This window comes from Adiantum capillus-veneris, chromosome 23 (genome assembly GCF_014529385.1).
Source record: "Adiantum capillus-veneris isolate H3 chromosome 23, ASM1452938v2, whole genome shotgun sequence".
Lineage (NCBI taxonomy): Eukaryota > Viridiplantae > Streptophyta > Polypodiopsida > Polypodiales > Pteridaceae > Adiantum > Adiantum capillus-veneris.
Genome location: NC_140953.1, coordinates 89,426,243 through 89,450,724, shown reverse-complemented (window position 1 = coordinate 89,450,724; position 24,482 = coordinate 89,426,243). Strand labels below are relative to the sequence as shown.

The 24,482-nt window shown below is 41.0% G+C and overlaps 2 pseudogenes; one reads left to right on the top strand and one right to left on the bottom strand.

The window, feature by feature from the left end:
- Positions 1-5,385: 5,385 nt before the first annotated feature.
- Positions 5,386-24,141, bottom strand: LOC147428138 (uncharacterized; annotated as a pseudogene).
- Positions 8,937-9,645, top strand: LOC147428139 (uncharacterized; annotated as a pseudogene).
- Positions 24,142-24,482: the final 341 nt, after the last annotated feature.

Below are 24,482 nucleotides of genomic sequence, written 5' to 3'. Positions count from 1 at the left end.
ACATGGTTTTTAGACCATTCATGCACCATTTTCGCTTCCCTCATGAAAGGATGTCCTAAGATCATCTCCGATGCCATAGTGTGCTTGGGGAAATTCATAACAATGAAGGTAATTCTTATTTTATGTCCAAAGACCTTAATCTTGTGATCTTCTAGCATCCCAATAGGTTTAACAATAGACCCATTGGCCATCTTCACTACTATGGTTGTGGTCGCAAGGTGAGTTCTTCCCATAGTTTCCTAGAAATTTTTAGTCACAATGCTAACCCCAGTGCCACCATCAAGGATTCACTTCACAGTTAGTCCCTTAGTAGTGATTGGTATGGTCGCACTGGATTCATCACCCTCAAAGTATTGTCCCAAATTGTTAATAGGTATTTCTACCACAAGGTTCTTATCTAGGTTGGGTTGTGTTCCTCCTGTATTGGCATCTCCCCAGCTCCATCCATCTGTGAAAATTGTAGTAGTCCAAACTTCAGTTCTCCATTAAGGAAGGCTCGAAGAGCTGAGAATAGCTCAGGGTCTTTATATAGTTCAGACATGATGGTGGTTCTAACTTCTGAAGACATGAAATCCATCAATTTGGCAATGTTTAACGGCACCATTTGGGCTTCAGTCCCTTGACGTGGGGAAGATGGGATCTCCATTTCTTTGATAGGATCAGGTAGTCTCTCTGTAGACATTCTTTCCATCAAGAAGCGAGTACGCCCACTTTCCCATGACTTTAAGTCACTTTCTTCTTGGATGACACTAGGTATGGCTAAGGGTCTATGGACTTGGTGAGGTTGTTGTTGCGTAAGGAACATGGTGTTGGTAATCTAGAACTACCTAGGTGCTAGTTCTAGATCCCTTTCGGTATCTTCTACCAAAATCCTTAATTGCTTGACTCGGTTGATCTCCTCTATAGGTTTTGGATAAGTTCCTATCTTCTTATTGTATCCTGGCCATTGTGGCTCATGAAGATCTTCCTTGTTGGTTTCTATCTTAGTGGTCGTTTTTATCTCCATGGTTTCTCCTGAATTAGAATCCTCTTTCAGTGTCGTTCATATATACAGGGTCGTTACCAGTCCCTATGTTGGTCTTTGAACTGGGGTTTGACTTCGCTGCTTTTTGCGATCTCTTCCTTCGTGTTTTCTTCTTTTTTTGAGATTGCGCAATTGATGCCGTGTCTCTTTCCTCAAGAATATAATTTTATTTTTGGAGCATCGATTGTGTGACTACGTTTACCGGTACCACAGGAGTACTTTGTGATGGCTCCTCAGTAACCTCAATCAAGTTTAATGGCGTGATCTTTGGTGCATTTGGATTATTTGGACATTGGGCATCAAATGATCTATGCCATATCGATTACACATGAGTATCAGCATTATAGATGTGCTCACTTGATTGGTTTGCATTAGTGTGGAGTTCTTTTGTAGCCTAATAGGATACTCGGCCACATGATGTGGACCTTCACACTCATAGCATTAAAGAAGTGGTCTCTTAGTAGTGTAATTGATATTTTGGCCTCTTGCATCAAGAGCAACTACTTGATAGATAGGTTTGACTTGTCCCCAATAGTCCTCCATGTAGTATTGTAGACTTTATTCAAGCGCATCCATCCCACAAGAGACATTAGGGTCTATATCTTCCTCACAGCCTTCCAAACAAGCAATAGATGACTCACAACCCACTTGATTCAGAGAAGTGATTCTCGGATGTGGTGGTTGCGGTCCTAACATTGGAGGTGGTAAGGGTTTTGTTTGAACAACATTCGGGGCACTAGGGACCATGTGTTGTGATGTTTGTTCAAGAGGTGAGGCCGGCATCAATGCAGGCACTCGAGGTGTGTATGTCCATGCTAAGGTTGGTCTATTGTCCATTGCGCACTTAAATACTATGCAATCCTTAGCTTTATGACCATACCTCCCACATGTATTGCAGTTTCCATTGAATTTTTACTGTAAAAGTAGGGCATTCATTGGTACTATGCGGTCCATAGCATACCGAGCACCATTGTTGCTCCCACTCCCTACTTGGATACATATGATTGTTTTGCGGAGCTCGATTGTCTCTTAGACTCTCTTGAATGGCCTTGGTGAGGTCTGCTAAAGTCATCTCAGATATCTTTGGCTCCTTAGCAATAGGCTTTAGGGTCATTGGTTGATGCCCCGATGCTTGCAAGCTAATAGATTTAGGCTCAACAGACACTCTTTCTCCTTGAATCATTAAGTTATATCCTCTAATTGGATCGCATTGGTGGTGAGTGCTTCCCAAGTGGTGATACCTCTTATGACTAGGTCATTGTAGATATCCTCATGTTGTAATCCCCTAATGAATCTATGATTATTATTGAAGCACTCATTTGGATTACAATGAGAATTCAAATACTTCAAGCGACTAATAAAGTCTCTCACCGACTCTCCTTCCTCTCGTTGGGCCTTCTAGAGCTGAGAGACTACACCCCAAAGCACTCCCTCTCGTATATATTCTTTTAAGAACAGTCTCCTAAGAGTAGGGTAATTTGTTTTTTCTTCCACCCTTAGGGTTTTATACCAATCCCCAGCCTTTCCACTCAAGGTTAGGCTTAAAGCATTACTCTTATGCATGTCATTGTGTTCTCCTAGAGAATCGCATATTTGTTCAAACACTTCAATATGATTTCTCACATCCCCGTTTCCACTAAATTTTTATGTGAGCTTGGCTATTTGTACTGCCTTACTTCTAGGTTCTCTATCAGGCGTGTAACGCATATTCTCAGCAATAGATCGACCGATAGCTTGAGCAAATGTTGCCAAGTCACCTAAGTGAGTAGGCACCATGGGTGAAGGTGCTCCAGAGACTACATGTGGAGTAGGTATTGGCATTGGAATTGGCAAGTAGGAAGCCCTTGGGCTCCACGTTTGGTACAATGTTGTGCCATGTGGCGGTCCAAAGTTCATATGTGTGGTGGCCCTAGGCGTAGCAGACAACGGATGTGACATGCTAATGCTAGCCAGTATGGTCCCATGGAAATAAGAGCTTGGGTGTTGTGGTTGTGGAGCATAGGTCGTTGAAATAATGGAAGGGGTAGGGGCTACATGAGTGCGATGACCCATAGGTGCATACAATTGGTACACACTTGTAGGGGCCTTGTTCGCATTGACCTACCATGTACCGGTGCTTTACTAACAAATGAGGACCATGGCGTGTTTCTTGGCATTCTCATCATCGGGGTAGAACTACTACATTTACCCCCCTATAGCGACGGCTACAACAACGAATTATCGTTGCATTAACGAGGAAAAAAGGCGTCGATGTAGCCGTTGCTACTGTACGTGCAGAAACGAGGCATTTAACGAGGGCTATAGAGACGAGTAACCGTCGCATAAGCAACAGAAATAAGATGTTTACTTTGCATGGCATAAGCGGCGCATGGCATAAGAGATGCATGGAATAAGGGACGCGTAGCATAAGCGGCAAGATGCTTAAGCGACGAATGTTTTTTTTTTTTTAAAGATCGCATCAGCGACGCTTTGAACGCGTAACAACTATATGACGTGCAGGTTTCATAAGTGATCTCTCTCCGCTCCCTCTCTCTCTCACACACACACAATACATACAAAAATCTAGCTCTAGTGCTCTCTCTCTCTCTCTAGCTCTTCTACACACACATACAAACTCTAGCTCTCGAGTGGAACACGCACACCAACAAACTCTAACTCTCTCTCTCTCACGCCGGTGTTCTTGCATTTGTGATTGCTCTCGTTGCTCATATATTTGTTGGCATTTCGCATAGTAGTGCGGACGTTGGTCGGACCGGTGCGTACGTAAGCGATATAAATTTACAATTTTGGCTTCAAGATGAATTATGGTAAACAACTCTCTCTCTCTCTCTCTCTCTCTCTCTCTCTCTCTCTCTCTCTCTTCTAATTTTTTAAGTTAGAATTTTAAATTAAATAAAAAATAGACTATTATGTTTTTTTATTAAAAATATATATTAAAATAAATACATAGAGTCTTAAATAGCAAGCCCTCAATCCAATATTAAATCTCAAACCCATGATTTCTGTCATGTAGCAGACGTTGCTATAAGTCCTAAATGGGCTCCCTTTGTTCAGTTAAGAAAAAATTTCTTGATGTATAACAGAAATAATTCTTGCGAACTTCTAAAATGATCCATTGCCAACCGCTTCAGATCTCGTGAGCCATATAGCTTGCCAACATGCCTCGTTGGCACGTGGACAAGCTATGTGGGCTCACAAAAGCTCCAACGGCTCGCAAATGGGCCACTTTCAAAGTTCAAACAAGCTGTATAACTTGTTCACATGCCTCATTGGCACATGGGCTCCATGCGCTAAAGCTTGCTGATCGACCATTTCTGAAGTCCATAGTACTAATTGGTCGGTGTAACTTTGTGGTACTGTAATAAATTAACATGAAAACAATAAAACCTCTTTAGTGTTAGATTTGGTATAAGGTACTTGGTACTTGGTACTTGATTTGGTACCTAGCACTTGCAACTTGAAACTCGATACTTGATTTGATACAAGGTATGTAGAATCTGACACTTAGCGTAAAATTTAATACCTTCACAAAAAATATGAAAATCAAAAGCTTGTTAATACTAGAACCTGACATAGAAACCAAGAAAACTTGTTAGTGTTAGATTTGGCAGTTGATTTAGGGTATGGTATCAGGTTCCATAATGAAACTTGATACTTGTAGTTGGTGCCTGGTACATGGTACATGGTATGTAACTTGAAACTTGGAGCGTATGATGCTTATAGTTGGTGCATGGTACATGGTACGTAACTTGAAACTTGAAGTGTACGATGCTTGATACTTTGAAACGTCATAGTTCAAATCTTCATCTTCAAAAAAACATTAGAAGCCTTTTTACCAATGTGTAAACCGAGCGGGCAAAAAGCCACAGGCGGTGACCCAAAACCAGGACAACAACAACTGAATAGAAAGACTAGCTTCCCTAGCGATATTTCTTTTATATTCTTAAATACTTGCACAAGAGTGCTATAAGATCAAAATGCCTTAGTTTTGAAAAGTAGAGAAACTAACAGAAAACTTAGGACTAGGTTTCACATGCCACATCATCATTTGGTAGCACAATGACCACGATTTCAATCCATCTTTTTTTAAAAATATATATATAAAGACAAATAAATAACATTGAGATGGTTACTTAGGCTAATTATCTTATTGACAAATAATTAATTGTTTGACAATAGACAAATTCAGTGATGCAACAAACACATGTCAGTATATATCATTAGTAAGTTTATGTACATGTGTCCAAAATGTGTGGTGATCAATCCTCACATATACAAAATAAATCTCATCATCACATACGATGTAGTAAAGCACACTGGAAATTACATATATAACAATCCCAAATATGCAAAAGAAATCTCTATGCAGGATCACTATGTGATCCATCACTACTAGAAGAATCACTATCATCGGTCTCATGATCGCTAGTGCCACCACCGCTGGTCCGAACAGTGGGACTATGACTGTCCCCATCTCCGCGATCTTCACTATCATGGCCAGTGATTGGGCCGCTGCTCCTCTCAGCCTCTCGACGTCGCCCCTCGGCCTCCTATCGAGCCACCTCTGTCATATCAGCCTCCCCATGCTGCTCATGTATTAGTTAGTGAAATAGAAAAAGAATATATTACAGTTACCATGAAAAAAACTACAAAGCAAGACAAAGATACGTACAAGTGGATTTGGAGTGTCAGTAAGTGTCTGACACAAAGCGCGATAGCCACAGTATGTGGCGTAATCTATCTCCTGTGCTGTCGATGCACAACCATAGTCTTTCATCTACATTAAGACACAACCAAAGCCATATTAATTTTTGCGTTCAATAATACTACCTTTAAGAGTTAAAATGTGAATGGTCTATACTCACAAATGTGGCCACAAATCCATCCCATCCCATCCGCCCTGGTCTAAGATGTAAAGCTACTCTCTTTCGTGTTGCCTTCTAAGCAAATTTGAATAAACAAAATAACATAGATTAGAGAAAAGTTAGAATTAATCTAGGAAAGTTCATATTAATTCTAATATATATTACCAAAGGCACACACCTTTTGTTGAGGAAAATTAATGCATAGGCGCATCTCCTGGCGGAAGAATTGCCATGTCTCCATGCAAATGGTTGTCTTTCTCTTGTTTGACGGCACCATACAATAGCGCCTGTTTATTTTTTAAATTACAATAAGCATCAGAATATACCATATAACTATTAGACTTCAATGTTTTGTTATTTTCATTGAATTTTTTATTTGATCATTTGATAAATGTCTCATGTTTTTATGGTAATTGAAATCCAGATTCGGATCAATCACAGGGTACACCACCACCTCCTACTAGTGGTAGCCGAGGTGCACAGAGTTCTGATACTACACATGAACCCGTTTACGATGATTTCTACTATGATGAGCCTATTATATGCTAGTGTGCTCATTGTTGTGGCACGTATCGTAGGCCACGAGGGGAGTGCTTTTCACATCAGATGACTTATGGTACTTTTAAGCAAGCACCACCACCTGAGGAGCGACATAGACCTATGGTATATTTTTGATCTCCCTTTGTTTGATATTGGAGTTGTAAAAATCAAAGATTAATATATATAATGTAATTAGATTATATATGTAGGTATCTTCACTTGATGACGAGGATGAATTTACTACCAGTGGTGCACGTGTCTCTCGCACACGGCATGGACAGGTCATTTGTCAGTTTTGCAGCTCGAGGTTTATTGACATCATCTACCTCCTCCATTGGAGGTTGAGATGGGTGGAGATCATCCGTTGCCTACTCATTTACACGATCTAGTATAGAGCTATGATCGTAGACGATACGGAGGCTAGCAAGGAGGACCACTTCCTTCAGATGGAGTGGTTTTTGGATTTTGGGGCAATCGCTACAAGATTTCTCCGTCCACCATCAGTGGAGCGGGACGAGGCATCTTTATTGCACAGGATTTGCATGTGCCCCCTCATTCAGAGATCACCCTTATGACATTTTGTGGACCTATATATAGATGGGGTCCATGGCATCAGCTCACTTGCTACATCCAGAGCATGACTACTTATGGATTATGTCTCAATGCAGTCTCTCTTTCTACTAGAGGGATTACACATGCAGAAGCCAAAGACTTTATGTTGATGGAAGACCTTACTCTCAAGGAAACATAGCAGGTTTAATCAATAGTAGTCGAGGGAGAAGTGCAAGAACCAATTGCACATTTGTGGAGTGTGAGAATAGTCATGAACCAAGACACATGAGTAGGGATGTACCAAGATATATAGTTGTCCATGCTATTATATCATTACGTGCTAGTGATAAATTGCTAGTCAATTATGGATGGCGTAGACCTCCACGAGAACCCTTAAAAGATGAGGGTTAAGAGCTCATTGTATACAATTCCTAATGTTATTTTGAACTCTTGTACCCTAATTCTACACTTTAATTTGCATTACATTCCGTACTGTCGCTAATTTATTTTGATATTATTTTTTGTTGTCTCCAAATGTTATTGAATTCCATGCACATCTCTCTCTTCTTTTATATATAAGAATGGTATCGATACAATCTTCTTTACCTTCAAATATGCAGATTCTAGATTATGACATTGATAACGTCACAAATCAACATTCACATGACGTATCTCAAATGTCAATAGAGTGCATGAGGATCCTACGCAGGAGTGATCCTAATACGTGTGCAAGACTAAAGAAACAATATTCTAAGGACTTTAATGGACGTGATGATATCTTTGATAATGACGATGGCATGGCTAATTTTATTGAGGATTGGCATCAAAATGATAGTGTGAGCGATATTCCTAATCATATTGATCATATTTGTGCTCTAAAGTATCTTTGAGAAGAAGCTCAAAGATACTTTAGAGCGATATTTGTGCTTGTTATTGATCATATTTTTAATCAACTTGCAGGCTAGTCTCTCAAAAGGTCTTGCTGACAAGTAGTTCCCTTCCTACATCACACGATGAGGTGAAGAAGATGATAAGTAGTCTTGGACTTGACTATTCTTCCATACATGCATGTCCTAATGGTTGTATTTTATATAGACATCGGTACCAAGATAATGTGACGTGCCCAAAATGTCAAACGCCTCGTAATAAAGATGATAAAGTTAAGGTCCCTAGAAAGGCATTGAGACATTTTCCCTTGGCTCTGCGTATAAAACATATGTTTTAAAGTCATGAATTAGCTAAGCTTATGACATGGGGAGCGGAGCACAAGAGTAAAGATGGAGTAATGCAAATTCCGCAGGGTAGTCTTGCATTTGAGCATATTGATTCGCTATGGCCAGATTTTGCAAAAGAATCACTCAATTTAAAGATGGGTGTAGCATTAGATGGTGTGAATCCATTTTCCATAAAATCAAGTAAATGGTCTACATGGCTGGTGGTGGTTATTAACTATAATCTACCCCCATATCTTAGTATTAAGAAAGAGCATTTAATGCTCTCACTCTTTATCCCAGGAAAACGACAAGTTAAAGACCTGAATGTATATTTGGCTCCTCTGATTGACGATCTTCAAGATTTGTGGAGAGGGATTGATGTGTTGGATATGTCAAGAAGCATTGGTGAAAGACGGCTCATTGTTCGTGGGATCTTAGCATAGACTATCCACAACTTTCCAGGATATGGTTTTTGCTCAGGTAAATGGTTTAGATATATACATTTTCTCATACTTTTTTGTATATTTATTACGCTAATAATCTATTTTATGTTTTTCATGTAGGAATATGTACCAAGGGTTATAAAGCTTGTCCTGTGTGTGGTGATTGGTTGAGATCAACTTATAGCAAAAACCTCAACAAAAATATATATCTTTGACACATATGATTTTTACCTGAAGAGCATCATCTACAAAATATAAGGCAAGCCATATATTTCAACGGGAAGGTAGAAGAAGGGAAATGTCCAATACCAAACACACTAAAGGATTGGTATCTAAAGTGGACTGTTGGACCTGCTATCGATCCGGAGTCGGAGATCATAAGCGATGATGATGATGACGCTATGAAGGTGCGAGCCATAGGAAAACGTTCTCTGGCTCAAAGTCTTTCGATATGGTACACTTTGGAATATTGGAAGGATTTGAAGATAGTCATCTTCTTGATCCTATGCATATATTTAAGAACGTTGGTCATTCGTTATGGCAACACCTTGTTGGCTTGAAAGACACAGTGGCAGTAAGAAATGACTTAAAGGATCGAAACTCAAATCCTAATTTATGGCCATGCCACTTTCTAATGAAACTGGATGTGACACAACCTATGAGCTTGCCCCATGGGTACCTCAATGCGGAAGAGGTGCAGACTATCAACAAGAGGATTCAATTGATTCGTACGCCTACAGGATATGGAGCATCTTGTCGAAACATGTTCACTTTAGATGACAAGAGCTTGTCTGGTTTAAAAACACATGATTGGCACAATTTTGTGAAGGTAATGTTTTATCAATCTTTGTAAGTATTTATTTTCTTGCATGTTTTGTTGATTGGATTAATCATGTATACAGCATGTTCTACCCCTTGTTATTGATGGATGTACTACCCAAGGAGTCCAAGATGTAATATATCCCTTTGGATTGCTTGCAAGGTATTTATCGCTCATTAAATTTTAGTATAAAATTTTAGTTGATAAGTTCTTAATTAAAATATAACTTTAACATCTTCTTTCTTTTATTGATAGATGGATTACATCTAAAGAAATTGACAAAGGGTTAATTCCACAAAAGAAGTTCGAATGTATAGAGCTTCTTTGTTTAATGGATAAGGATCTTCCAACCTCCTTTTTTGATATCCAGGCTCATCTACTAATCCATCTAGTGGACGAGATAGAGCTTGCTGGTGTTGTTTCTACTCAATGGATGTTTTGGGCCAAGAGATTTATGGGAGTACTGAAAGGTTATGTACGTCAAAAAGCAAGACTAGAGGGTTCTATGGTGGAAGAATGGATGCTTGAAGAATGCATGTATTACGTTTGTGAATATCTTGAGTAAATAGATTTTGAAGCTCCACGCGTATGGACAAACGAGTCTTCTTCTACCATGTCAGACGAGGTATTGTCTGGTAAGGGCCCTTTTCGACTTAAGATCCAAGGTAATTTGGATATTTCTACTTTCATTGTCTATAATAGCGAATGCATGCGACAATTTGTTGAGGAGTACGAGGAGGAACTTGCGAACCAACGAGTTGGCAGATGTAAAAACAAGAGATCCAGACGTCAAACCAACGTAATAACATCAAAGACGTACCTTCTTTCATGGATTGGTTATACACCCGTATGCAACGGGCAGATAGAGATCATGAGACAATCTCAAGGGAACAGAGAGAGTTTATGATCAGATGTGAAAGAAAGGTAACATTTGGGTTTTGAAAACTTTAAACTAAATAAGCAATATTCCTTTTTTTCTTATATCATTTATATATTGATCTAGGCTCGAATGTATACAAACATGTGGGCTTATGGTCAACATATTTGAATAAAAGCTATTGAAGACTTACGTCTAACTCAAGATTCTTCCGTTGTTGCCTCTTTCAAGAAATTATCACGTGCAAGTTCAAGAGACACAAATCTTGTTGATAGTGAACTGGGTTATGTGGGAACCATAGTCGGCATTTATGAAATATCGTATCGGATCTTCAAACAGGTGAATGAAATCCCTCCTCATACAAGAATGACACGTAGATTTCTTGAAGTTATACATTTTGACAGGTGATTCTGAAGGTGGATTGGTTTTGTGCCGAGTATAAAGGCAATGGTGCCACAATGAGAAGAGAACCCTCCAAATTTTGGTCCATCGACTCCTCGAAGTTAATGCGTGCAATAAGAGAGCCTTACATTGTACCAACTCATGTTGAGCAAGCGTTCTTTTACAATAACCCAGATTCTTATCCTTGGTGGAAAGTTGTGCATGTCCAACCTAGAGGTCGTCAGTTGTTTGATAGCGTTGACCCTGAGGAAGAAAATCGGGATGAACTGGTAACATCCTCAAATCTATACACATCCATGTTAGAGACGCGTAGAATTTTCCTCACCGATCATGATGACATTGTAGATGATGAGAACGACAACCATCCGTACTCTGACACTACAAACACCGAAGAGGAAGAAATAGTGGATGTCGAGCACATGGAGGAAATGAATGTCAACACAGATTTAACGGCAGAGGAGTTTGAAGAAGTAAACAAAGATAAAGAAGATGAGATTTTATTGATGCTTTATCTTAGAGATGATGATGAGGACTATTATCTGTGCGTATCAACTCACAAATCAACCTATAATGGGTAAGATTTAATCTCATAGTAATTCATTTTGTTAAGTCATGATTTTTATTCTTTTGAAAGCTTACTAATAAGGGTGGGTGGTGGGGAGTCTCGTGGTGATAGCCTCATATGGCTAGTGTCAGGGTTCGATTCCCTTCAGACTCATTTTTCTTTTTGTAGCTATGTACAAGGTAATCAAAACACGCCGCTGCCCAAGATATGAGGATACTACCTCCGACAGTGAAGCCCATTTGAAAAGCCTAGAATTTTTGCATGATAGATCAGCCGTGGCGTTTTTGCACTGCAGATTAGCCCCGATAGCACAACAGAAGATAGATCAGCCCTAGTGTTAGCAGATTCCACAGCAAGATAGCAGATCAGCCCTAGCGTTTTTGCATCAGCATAACCATCCAGCATTTTGCAGATCTACAGCGATGAAACCCAGATCTAGACCAACGTTTTCAGTTTTAAGCAATCAGACTCTGCCGTAGAATCATCGAACCTCGCAGACCTCACCTTCCTGCAGCAATTCCTCACCGCATGGTCAGATCCACGAGTGTTTGCAGTTTCAACCGAAAAAACGCAAATTTCAGCATCTACGTTTTCAATGCGTCGTCGTTGCATCATCATCATCAACATAGAGTCAAATTTCAGTGGATAAAGATTTGCAGATTTCAGCCATAGCTTTTTTAAGATTCCGGCCCAACTCGTTGTCGTCCTCATCATCGTCGACGTTGTCAGCAAGTCCATAGCATATGATTTAGTCTCCATTATGTGTTGATCATCAAAGATACTGGGGGACATTATGAGAAATCATAATGCTTAATGTCTAATTTGCACCAAAAGGACTATTAACCAAGCACGCTAGTGGATCATTGTGAAGTCCATTCTGAGGCATAAGGCAATGGACAAGATACAAAACAAACAATGAATTCACCACCCTCTCTCACGTGACACATCCAACCCTATGTGTCCATGGATAAGCTACAACATGATCAGGGTTCAGTTAATCCAGTTAGTCTAGATTATAAGCGATTTGGCACTTTTGTGAGTCTATTCGTAGACCGTGCATACCCAGTTACTTAGTGTAGATGCATATCCATCGACAATAGAAGCTCAACAACCAGCGTTTTTGGAGACCCATCACCTAGCGTTTTTGACAGCTTTCAGCATGGCGTTTTTCAGTAATGAAAGACTAGTAGATTGAGCCCCTAAAGAGTAGCACATTCAGTCCCAAGAAACCTCAGTTTCAGCCCTAAACCTGCAGATTTTCAACGCCAAAGACCTATAGAACAATCCTAGAATCAACATTTTTGGACATAGGCACAGATTTCAGCCCATAGCGTTTTTGGACAGCAGATACGAGATTGCATATTTCAACCCTTAGGACGGTGTCATCATCCCCATCGTAATCGCCGACATAACCTAGACTTGCATTAGTTCCATGCATTCAGCTTGATCCAATTTGTGCAATCATAAGTAGACCGCTCTTGCCGACGAGAGTGGGGCCTTCGGAGGAGGGTTTTACAACGTCTCTGATGTCGTATCTCTCTTCTCTCTCTATATCTCAGTCTCATTCACTTGCACGGATAGTGTCCATTCACCTTGTTTGTGATCATTTCAATCTCTCACTAAGAACGGACGTCTACTATAGCCTCATGCCTCTTTTCCTCATCACATACGCACCAACAGTCACGGCTGCATGGCCATGCTAGTGGCAATCACCACATTCAGCATCAACCTCTTCACAACAATGTAGTTCTCGCTCATTCAAAACACAATTGCAGCTGCAGAAAGGATACCTCCATAGTTGTTAGAATCGCACAGGTGGATAGCACTCACCACGTTCTAGGAAGCTGTTGGAATCATGCATCTCGATCACATAAGTATATCAACAAAGAGCATTTTTAGCAAGATTATAACGGGACTAAACTCTACCATTTTGGGTCTCACCGTGGAGTAGTACCTATTGACAGTTTACATGGAGAATCTTGGCTGTGTCAGCTAATGCATCAATGTAAACATCAAACAACAAGGATGTTGCCATTCTGTGGTTTAAGAAGGATCTGCGGCTTGATGACCATGTAGGCCTCTCATTAAGCACAGCCTACTAGGCTCTCCTCCCAATTTGGAAACTTTGATTTCACTGACCAGAAAGGCTTTAGATTTCTCATGAAAGAGGTCTTGAAAGGGTATGCGACTACAGCTACAAGCAGGGCTCTTCACCAGGCACTTTATAAAGGATTTTGGCAAGCCCACTGCCGTTCCCAACAAGAACAAAAACATAAAGCCCAGCCCCAATATGTTGCAGTCGTTCGTTGGGAAAGGTTTCTTCCTCATCAACAACTCCACGTACTACTCGTGGAGGATGATGATGCCAGCCAACACATTGTGGGTGCTCTCCTACGCAATTGCAGCTATGAAGTCACTTAGTGTAGATGTATATCCATCGACAGCAAAAGCTCAGCAACCATCGATAGCAGAAGCTCAGCAACCTAGCATTTTTGGAGACCCATCACCTAGCATTTTTGACAATTTTTAGCATGGCGTTTTTCAGCAATGAAAGACCAACATATTGAGCCCCTAAAGAGTAGCACATTCAGCCCCAAGAAAACTCAGTTTTCAGCCCTAAACCTGCAGATTTTCAGTGTCAAAGGCCTACAGAACAGTCCCATAATCAGCGTTTTTGGACATAGTCGCAGATTTCAGCCCATAGCGTTTTTGGACAGCAGATACGAGATTACAGATTTCAGCCCTTACGACGGTGTCATCATCCCCGCCGTCATTGCTGACATAGCCTAGACTTGCATCAGTTCCATGCATTCAGCTTGATCTAGTTGGTGCTCTCCTACGCAATTGCAGCTATGAAGTTACACCTGCCTCCAATGGGTTACTAGCATGGGAGCTTTTGATGGACCAGAAAAACCAAGTCAATCTTGTTCTGACGGAGGTCGTGATGCCCTGTTTATCCGGCATAGGTATATTGGAGCGAATTATGAACCATGGGGCCCTCAAGCACATTCCAGTTATCATGATGTCCTCTCATGACTCGATGAATGTGGTATTCAAATGCTTGTCAAAGGGAGCTGTGGACTTTCTTGTGAAACTAGTGAGGAAAAATGAACTGAAGAACTTGTGGCAGCATATTTGGAGGAGGTGCCATACTTCAAGGTCAAAATTTACCCAAACTCAATGATGGTCTTGATTTGAATAAATGTGGAACCAATGAAGATAGTGACAAGACTGTCAGTGACCTTAATATGGGGGTTGGAAGTAACAATGGAAGTGGCACCCTAAGTACATCGATCGAGAGAGCTTTGGGAGCTGAAAGTGGGCATCAAGCTACTAAGCTACATTCCACTAGATTGAGTACAAGTGTAGATCTACAACCTGTTGTTACCAGAAGCTAACTCCTCGTTAGGACCTGAGCATTGGGAAGATAAAGATTTTGATCTAAGAGGAGTGGCTGCTGCAACGAATGCACCTTTTCTAGACCTTGTGCCATCAACACACAAAAATTTTGGGACACCTGGAAGTGTTGAGGATGCTCATTTGGCTGGACACCATGTACATTGGATTTGTCTCATATGGTCCCAAGCGGCGAGCATGATAGAAGAGAGAAAAAATCATGCACCCCAACATTTCAGGACGCACCCTTGGGAGAGTTGCATGACAGCCTACCTCTATTATACGCTACACCTACTCAGAGAGCAGCTCCGATCGATTTCCACCTTGACAGATCGAGAGTCAAGAGAAGAGAGAGAGAGAGAGAGAGAGAGAGAGAGAGAGAGAGAGAGAGAGAGAGAGAGAGAGAGAGAGAGAGAGAGAGAGAGAGAGAGAGAGAGAGAGAGAGAGAGAGACATAGATGTTAAAAATATTTCTTTCTTTTTAATTACCGTGCTGCGTCTCGTCAATGATCCATGAGTTTGCACATTTGCTTGACCATCTACTTGTGACTCCATCCTGTCCCATACTCTGTCTCTAGTGTGTTGATAACATATTTCTTGTCATCCTCATGCTAATCACTACATTGCAAAATAAAGTCGATTAATAATCCAACTAACAAACTAAAATTTATATTTTTTATGTTAATTATACCTACTCCCATGGTATATGAACTTGCTTTAGATAAGACGAGCAGAGGTCTCCCATCTGACGTTTGAGGGCGATGCCGGAGGATCGGCTCCGAGCTGGAGGATAGCCCCATCAGGCAAGATGTCGCATGTGACACCCAAGCTGCCAATGCACGTGCGCATTGGTGGAGGTGGAGGCACTGGTGGGGGAGCTGGCGGCTGAGGCGGTGTCTCACGAGTCGATCGGCCTGGTGGCGCGCTACTCTGCCGATGATGCCTACATGCAATATAAACATACAGCAGATTAGATGAGAGTTTTTAAAAACTACTTGATATTTAATCCATAATCACCATAATAAATATACCTCCGAGGCTGATGGCCACTAGCTTGTGAATCAGGTGTCAACTGAGTACTAGGAAGTGCATTAGGAGTAAGCTGCTGACTCTCGTGATGTGATGTAACTGGAATAGGAGTCCTAAGCAAACAAAGACATCAAGGGAATACATATGTTAATATTTCTATATCAAAAACAAAATGACATTACTACTTTATCAATCGAGAAGATTACCGATGTGCTATGGTTTGATCTGCATGAGAGGAAGTCTCCACTCCTGTGTGTGGCTGGGAGGATGTACCCTCTCCAGGACGTACGGGCAAACTGCATTAGGAGAAATATGAACCTTGCATGGGCCTTGTAAGGAATCCTAATTTTTAGGGATTAAGGCTAATGGTGTGTAGGGTTAAGGGGACAAGGGCATTCAAGAAGCTAGTTTTGAGTAGGCTTTTCTAGCCTTTTTTTTAGACACATGTAGGATGTGGACCTAGGAGGTCACCTTCTCTCTCTAGCTTTTTGAAACTGAAGGGAGTAAAGAGGTGTGGCCACATCATCAAAAACGTGGATCACTAAGAGCCAAAATTTGACTTTTTTAAGAAAAAGTTATTTTTACGTATTTTTGACTTAAAACTCCCCCCCAACATATATCCATATCAAAAAAGTATTTTTTGACCTTTTTTTAAACTTACAAGCACTAAAAGTCCATTTTTAAAAAAAAGAAACTTCCCCAAAAAAAAAACTTTCTTCTCTCTTCCTCCTCTCTCCTTTCTCCCTCTCCTCTCCCTCCTTGCCCCCTTCTCTCCTCCTCCTCCCCTCTCTCTCCCTCTCCCCCACTGTCCCCTTCTCTCCCATGTTCCTCCCTCTCCCTCCCTGCCCCCTTCTCTCTTCCTTCTCCACACTCTCTCTCTCTCCCACACTACCCCCTTGTCTACTCCTATGTTCCTCTCTCTCCCTCCCCCCTCTCTCTTTTCTACAGTGGCACAAAGCTCTCCTCAGCGGCAATGTGGCTCCCACTACACCAAAAATCATTATGCTAATATGGAGAGATCCCTAGTAGGACAATGCAAAAACTTTTCATCAGTAGCAACACACCCTTTCCTAACATGAGGGCACTCCTACCAAAGATATTTTTATGTGATAGGCCACCCCAGGAGTATACCATGTCATGGAATGGATGTAAGAACTATGACCGCACTACTCCTTGGAAGTTGTTCACAGATGTAGGTTTATCAAAGTTAATAAGAAGAAATTTGGACTTTTTTGTTTGTTGATGTGTAAGAGCACTCTAGGTCTACCATATTTTAGATTTTTTGATAAGTTAAATAAAATTTGTAGTCATTTAAAGTGTAAGTTTGTTTTTGTTTGGTAAGATCTTGACGGAATAAACCTCGATTAGATTCCTACCTTGCACTTGTGACACCAGACCTCTCCTTGAACCCTTTGATTTCTATCATTGTGGGAAGTCCAAGGGTGGTCTATTTTCAAATTTTTAGCAATAAATTTTTTTAAAAATAAATTTTGGTTATTTTAAAGTTTGTACACAGTCTAGGAGTTCATTCTGATTGTTTTCCTTCAATTTCAATTTTTTATCGACGGCACTCCTTGGAAGCCACTTTTGAAGGTGTTAGGGTGAGATTTTGAGAAAGTTTTGTATGTAGGAAATGCAGTCCTTAACACAATAAAAAATATTGGTTTTCTGAGTATTTTCAGATTCCATGGTTTTAATGCTTGTTCGAGCCCGTAGATTAAGGAAAAAGTAAGAAATGTTTGTTTTACATCATTTTTTAAGAAATTGCCAACTTGCACGTTGATTTTTGGAGAATCCGAGTAGGATATGATTTTTTTGCATTAGAGGATGGTCGAAGAGCGCGACGAGATGAACAAATTTATGTGAGACAAGCCCAGACAGATTCCGAGCCAATTGAACACTAGAAGCTCTTGAAAACAGCCTAAGAGTACAACACTTATATATAAAAAAAAAATGGCCATGCATAAGAAAAAATCTTATGATTGTCATTTTAGGGCCCCAGGGACCCTCATGTTGAGGGTCCCTGGGGCCCTAAAATGGAAATCACAGGCTTTTTTGAATGCATAGCCATGAGATAGAATTGGGCAATTTAATGTATTCATAGCAAACTCCCCCTCCCCCCCCAATGGCAAATAGCTAAACATTGTATCATGCCATGCATTAACAAAAAGCTTGTACTTGTCATTTTAGGGCCCCAGGGACCCTCAACAAGAGGGGCCACAAGGGCGCGCAAACTGGCCATCCAAAAATTTTAATGCATGGCCATGAGATAGAACTGGGCAGTTTAATGTGTTCATAGCAAGCCCCCCCCCCAAAATGGCAGATACCTAAACCTTGTATCATGCTTATCAACCATTTTTTACTTCCTTGTGTCCATCCCCTGTTCTTGGAAATATCTTGGCCCCTATTTGTCCTTGGATGGCCATTCTGTGCGCCGTTGTGGTCCCTCTTGTTGAGGGTCCCTAGGGCTTCAAATGACAAATAGGGGCTTTGTTTTAATGTATGGCCATGAGATAGAGGTGTAGTGTTTGATGTCCGGAGTATTCACTATGTAAAATTTTCCTATATCATGTGCGTTCACCACAATGGATTCAAAGTAGCCCTTATAGGCCTTACCTACACATGTTTCTGTAACTTTACAAGAATATAAACTCCCTTCTGTTGAGCACATGTGCTATGTTACATATACTTTAGTGAACTCCCAAAGTCAAAGGCCTCACAAATTTTGTGCACTCAGAACATTTAGCACTAGAAATCAACCAACCAAGGAGCCAATTTTTACTTCCTTGTGTTCACCTCGTGTTCTTGGGAATGTTTTGGTCAAGCCATTTCTTTGGTATTTGAAACCACATGTGACCCCTATTGTTAAAGTATCCAACCAAAGGTTTCTTGATTAGCAGTTATATAAGTTCGAGTGATACATATCTTCTATGTTAACAATGCATGTATCTATAATTTATGTTTACACTTTCTCTATCCAAATGAGCTACATAGTAAAAATCAAATTCGCAATTCAACAATTCAGTTCACAAGGTGATAGCTATTGGTATGATCTTTAGCAATACCAAATAAATAGCTACCAATAGCGAATGAATAGGGATATTTAAGAAGGTTTGATACCAAAAACTTGTCAACACTACTCAAAAAGGTGGAAACTCAAAGGCTTTATAATATATATATATATATATATATATATATATATTAATATATATGATGAAACAAGAGTCAATAATAAGTCACCCCTGTATATCTACACCTCCATCTCAAGTTGTCATTTCTCTAAGTAAAGCTTGGCATAGGCATAGTATGGAAACAATAACATTTTGGAAAGCAAAATTTAGCTTTATCAACTTTTGAAATGTTGCCATTGATATATATTCAACATCCCCAAATGAGGACATCTTGACAAAGGTTATGATCCGCTTAATAAGAATAACCATTAGTGATTAAACTGAAATCAAAATATTGCATGAATTTCTTCATGGTGGAATGAGTAAAACTTGAAACTTTAAACATCTTACAGGCAAATCAGAATATCCATAAAAATCAACAATATTTCTCAAATCTGTATGATACTCTCACTCAGTGCGACACCATTTAACAAAAAGAAATATTTATATTGCATTTATAGAGGAATCCAGCCTCATAAAAATAATTACAAATGGAGACAATGTTGTTGCTGTTAGGCTTCTCTTACAAGTATTTGTCTTTCTCATCTAGAGATTCATATACACGAGTATTTGTGTGTCCATGACACTAGGGAAGATAGTAGTACTATAGGGATGGCTTTTCTAAGAGCTCCTAGAGAGTACCTAATGGTTCAAGATTCTACAAAAATCCTACTATTCTTATCAAAATCTTTTAACACGGTAGTGAAAGGTTCCTCACGGAACAAAAATAGGGTGATTTCCATCTCTGCACATGGTTGCTTGCTCATGTCCTCTCAAAACAAGTTGACTTTGTAAGTAAACAACAGATTATGTGAGCACAAAGTTATAAAGTACAAAATGATATCATTCTAATAATCTAATGACAACTATACAAAGAATAAATTATAAGAAAAATCTTTGATGACTCTCCATAGATAACACAACTTACATTGTGAGACTCAATCAAATGCTACAAAACTATAGATGGCGGCGCACCAAAGCCATCAACAAAATAGCACCACCCAATGTTATGAGGTGTAAAGCCTAAACATTGAAACCATAAAGAGGTTAATTCCCTTCAGCATGATAAACTTAAATATGGAGATGATCTTAAGCTCTGAATGTAAGCTATAAGGGTAGTTTTCTCACCATTCTATCTTTATGTTGGAGATGAATCCTTGCAATGCCCATGCACTATTCACACCTCCTGTTCTTGTGGTATGCAAGTCATGTGAGTTGATGTTTTTTCCACCTTCGGGAGTAGAGGTTTCCATGTAGTGCGAGTGAATGAAAGCAGAAGGAGGAGAATCTTGTTTTCATGCTGTAATGGAGATGAGAGAAGGGATAGGAGCTAGCTTGGTGTGGAACTATGTGGTGGGCAAGGGGAAGAGATGGGGGAGAAGATTGCTTGGTGCTACAATGGAGATGGGAGAAAGATAGTAGAGATATAATGCTCGACTATAGGGGTGCATGTAGTTGTTGCAGCCATGGAGAGCTTGGAAAAGGGTTTGTAGAGAGAGAAAATCACTTTTTAGCTATAGAATAGGTTTGGAAGAACTTTGGAGGGTGGAAAATGATGTTTTGAATTTTTTTGAAAAATTTTATTTTTTTGAAAATTTTTAGTGCACGTTTTTGACTTTTGGAGGTCAAAAATACTTTTCTGACCATGAAATAGGTTAGGGGACCTTTTAAGGAGGGAAAACTTGAAATTTGATTTTTTTTGTAAATTTGAAATTTTTAGTGTATTTTTAAATCCGGGCCAAAAGTGGGAGGAAAAAGGTCAAAGTGGTCCCCCCCCCCCCCCCCCCCCCCCCCCCCCCCTTTCCCTCCCTTTCCCCTAGCCACCTCCCTTACCTTCTCACTAGGTAAGAGTCCATTAAGAGGTGTAAGGCTACCTTGTCCCCCTACTTTTTTGAGGGTATAGACTGTGTCCACCACCCTCTTCCTATTGGTTTGCCTCTAATTAACCTTAATCTCAAAGGGCCCCTAGAGGGTTCATATTTTTCTTAATGGAATTGTGATCCTGAAACTCGATGGAGCTGTCTAAACTGGCATCATCCATCTCCATATAATCTGACAAAGCCTTTGTCAAAGCCTCTCCTGATAGTCTAGTGGTACGTAGCAAAGTCTTGATGAACGTCAACTTCAATCTATGACCCTGGTCACTCACCGTATCTGTATATTTAAAACAAACCATATGTCAGACTAACACAAACATCGTATCTGCATGTAACATCAATGCAAGTAAAAATATTAATAGATCAAGAATCTACAAATGAGGTCGAAGTAGCCATGAATGGAGTGGACTACAACAAAATAAATCAAACAAAAATGCTACAGATGCTTCAAAAGGTTATGAATCAAATGCAAGATCAGGTAGAAAAACTAAAAGAGAAATACGCTCAATAACAAATTTAATGCAAGAGTAAGCTACATGAGAAATTTGATGGTTTGTGGTCGAATGCAGCACGAGCTTATAACCATATGGAAAATGTGGACAAAATGAAGCAGACATGGATGTATTCCTGGAAAGGACTCAACCTGAGCTATATGATGTTGTTGGTAGTGCTTCCGCTTTCACTTTTGCTGACTACTCTCACATGGTATCAGACGCTGAGGTTCTTCTCCTAAGCCGAGGATCCCCTGCTGATTGCTTCCGTCATGAAAAACTCCCTCAAAACTGAGATCGATCCCCCTTGGTGGCTGTGTTTTCTACAAACAGCAGTGTTTTCACCTCTCAGGCTGCGTTTTCTGTGCTATGGAGCCAGCTCAGCCATCGCTACTCCCTTCTCTCTCATCCCTGAAGGGATTACCCCAGATCAGCCCTAAGATCTTGTTCTTGGCGGCCAACACACAAGCCTTGCCTAATTTGCACCTTTGCGTTAACTCCCAGCCCTTGCGTTAATCGCTTACGGGCACCGATTCATGAAAGGATGCTTGTTTTGAAGCTTTTCGGACAGGTAGCTATGCCGTCTCCCTCAATGTCTCGACTACGACTGCCATCTTATGGTAGCCTATGCTCCTCCTCTCTTTGAGATGCAATCACATATGCTCTAGAATGTTTTCAGCTCCTACTCTCCTGCTCTCTTCCAAATGCAATCACATATGCTCTAGAATGTTTTCAGCTAATGCAGAGAGAGGGAATCTCTCCAAATGCAATGTTATCTCAAGGAGTGTGTTGATTGCATGATGAGATCTGTTTTCAACAGATGCAGAGAGAGGGCATCTCTCCAAATGCAATCAAGTACACTTGCATCTTGAAGGCATATGGCATTGCACAAGATGCTGATATAGGCAAAAGAAATCATTTTGATCTTGTTAGTCAGTGGTAATTGTTCTTGGCAGTGGGCACTACCTTGGTCGACATGTATGCCTAATGTGGTGCACTTTATAGATCACAAAAAGGGGGGGGGGGGGGGGGGGGGGGGGGGGATTCTGGCTCCCTCCCCGGCCACGTGTCACATTTTTCTTATTCCGATGGTGTTCTTTGCAGCCCCATGGGGGACAGCGCAGATAGACAAAGAGACGTGCTGACACACTGTTAGAGAGATGAGAGAGAGAGAGAGAGAGGTAGCTGTCCAGCAGGGCTAGAAAAATACACTTTCCATAACCAAAGAAAATAAAGGCAAACTTGGAATTTGTCGTCGAGAGCTCAGAGGCCATCAAACAGCAGTAGTGAGAGGCCATCGAGCAGTGCGACTCGAGATTTTAGGACATGTAGGTGGCTAGGCCGTCTCCCTCAATGTCTCAGATACGAGTGCCAGCTTATGGTAGCCTATGCTCCTGCTCTCTTCAAGATGAAATCACAGATGCTCTAGAGTATGTCTACCAGTATCAGGTCAGGAGAAGAGAGATCTATTTTCAACAGATGCAGAGAGATCTCCAAATACAATCAAGTACGCTTGCACCTTGAAGGCATATGGCATTGCACAAGATACTGATATGGGCGAAAAGAATTCATTTTGATATTGTTAGTCAGTGGTTGTGCTTGGTACTACCTTGGTCGACATGTATGCCTAATGTGGTGCACTTCATAGATCACAAAAAGTCCTTTAGGAGCTTCCTATCGCGGATGTCGTCTGAATGCGGGATATGCCTAACTTGGCACGGCCAAGGAGCTCCACGCTGTTTACACCGCAATGTGACATCGTGCTTGACATTGACTTGGTCGACATGTATGCCACCTATAGTGCACTTCATGAAGCATAAGAAGTGCTTGAGGAGCTTTATGTTTGAGATGTCTCTTGAAATGCAGTGACTGCAGAATATGCCCAACGTGGGTAGGGCCAAGGAGCTCTGGTCGTTTTTCAGTGGACAAAGCGAGGATGTCTCTCTAGATGCAGTCACATATGAGCAACATCAATCAGAGGCAATCGAGCAGATCGACTTGAGCTTTTAGGACAAGTGGCTAGGCCATCTCCCTCAATGTCTCACCTACAACTGCCAGCTTATGATAGCCTACGCTCCTGCACTACTTAAAGTAAAAGGTCAAGATAAGGGTTCAAACAGGCTCGTTCTACTCGTTTTGCCCACTAAGAGTAGGGAAGGCTTGCTGGGGTGTGTTGACGGACGACACGTGGGCTTGCAATGGAGGCAAGGTGGATTGTGGGCTGAGGTCGAGACAAGGGTTCAAGAGCCTTCGCCTACAGGCTCCTTCTACTCGTTTCGCCCACTAAGAGCAGGGAAGGCTCGCTAGGGTGGGTTGACGGACGGCACATGGGCTTGCAGTGGAGGCAAGGTGGATTGTGGGCTGAGGCCAATGCATAGGACCGCCCTGGGTGGGGGCACCTGGCTGTAGAATCCTCTTCGACTGCCCTTTTTCCTTCGGAGATTGACATGTAAGCCTCGGTTCCTGGCATTCTATTGGGTTTGAGAGGGGGTGTGGCTCTAGTGTGTCAGGGGAGCCCCATTTGTGTGGCACTCTCAAATCCATGTTGTGGTTTGAAGATGGGATTGCCTCCTTAGCATCCAAGAGGTTCTTCTGGAGGCTCAGATCGAGAGGGTTTGTGCGTGTCAGCCGTGCATTTCAAAAGATGACATCCTCGACAAGAAGCTCATCAAGCACTTTTTCCGCTTTATGAAGTGCACCACATTTGGCATACATGTCGACCAAGGCAGTGCCAAGCACAACGTTTTCTTTTAACAAACACTCACTAACAATATCATCATAACTTCTTTTGCCCATACCAGCATCTTGTGTACTACCACATGCCCTCAAGGTGCCACTGTACATGATTGCATTTGGAGAGATGCAGTCTCTCTGCATCTGCTTAAAAAAGCTCTCTCTCTCTCTTCTTGACCTAACCTTGTAGCAATCAATGCACTGCTTGAAATAACATTACATCTAGAGAGAGAACCTCACTTTGCATTAGCTGAAAATAGGCTAGAGCGTATGTGATTGTGTCTAGATTGACACCCTCACTTCATCCACTAAAAAATGACGAGAGCTCGTAAATTACTTTTTGTGATCGATGAACTGCACCACATCAGGCATACATATCGATCAAGGTAGTTCCAAGCACAACCATTGAATAACAATATCAAGTGAATTCTTTTGTCCATATTAGCATCTTGTGCAATACCATATGTCTTCAAGGTCGACTCTGT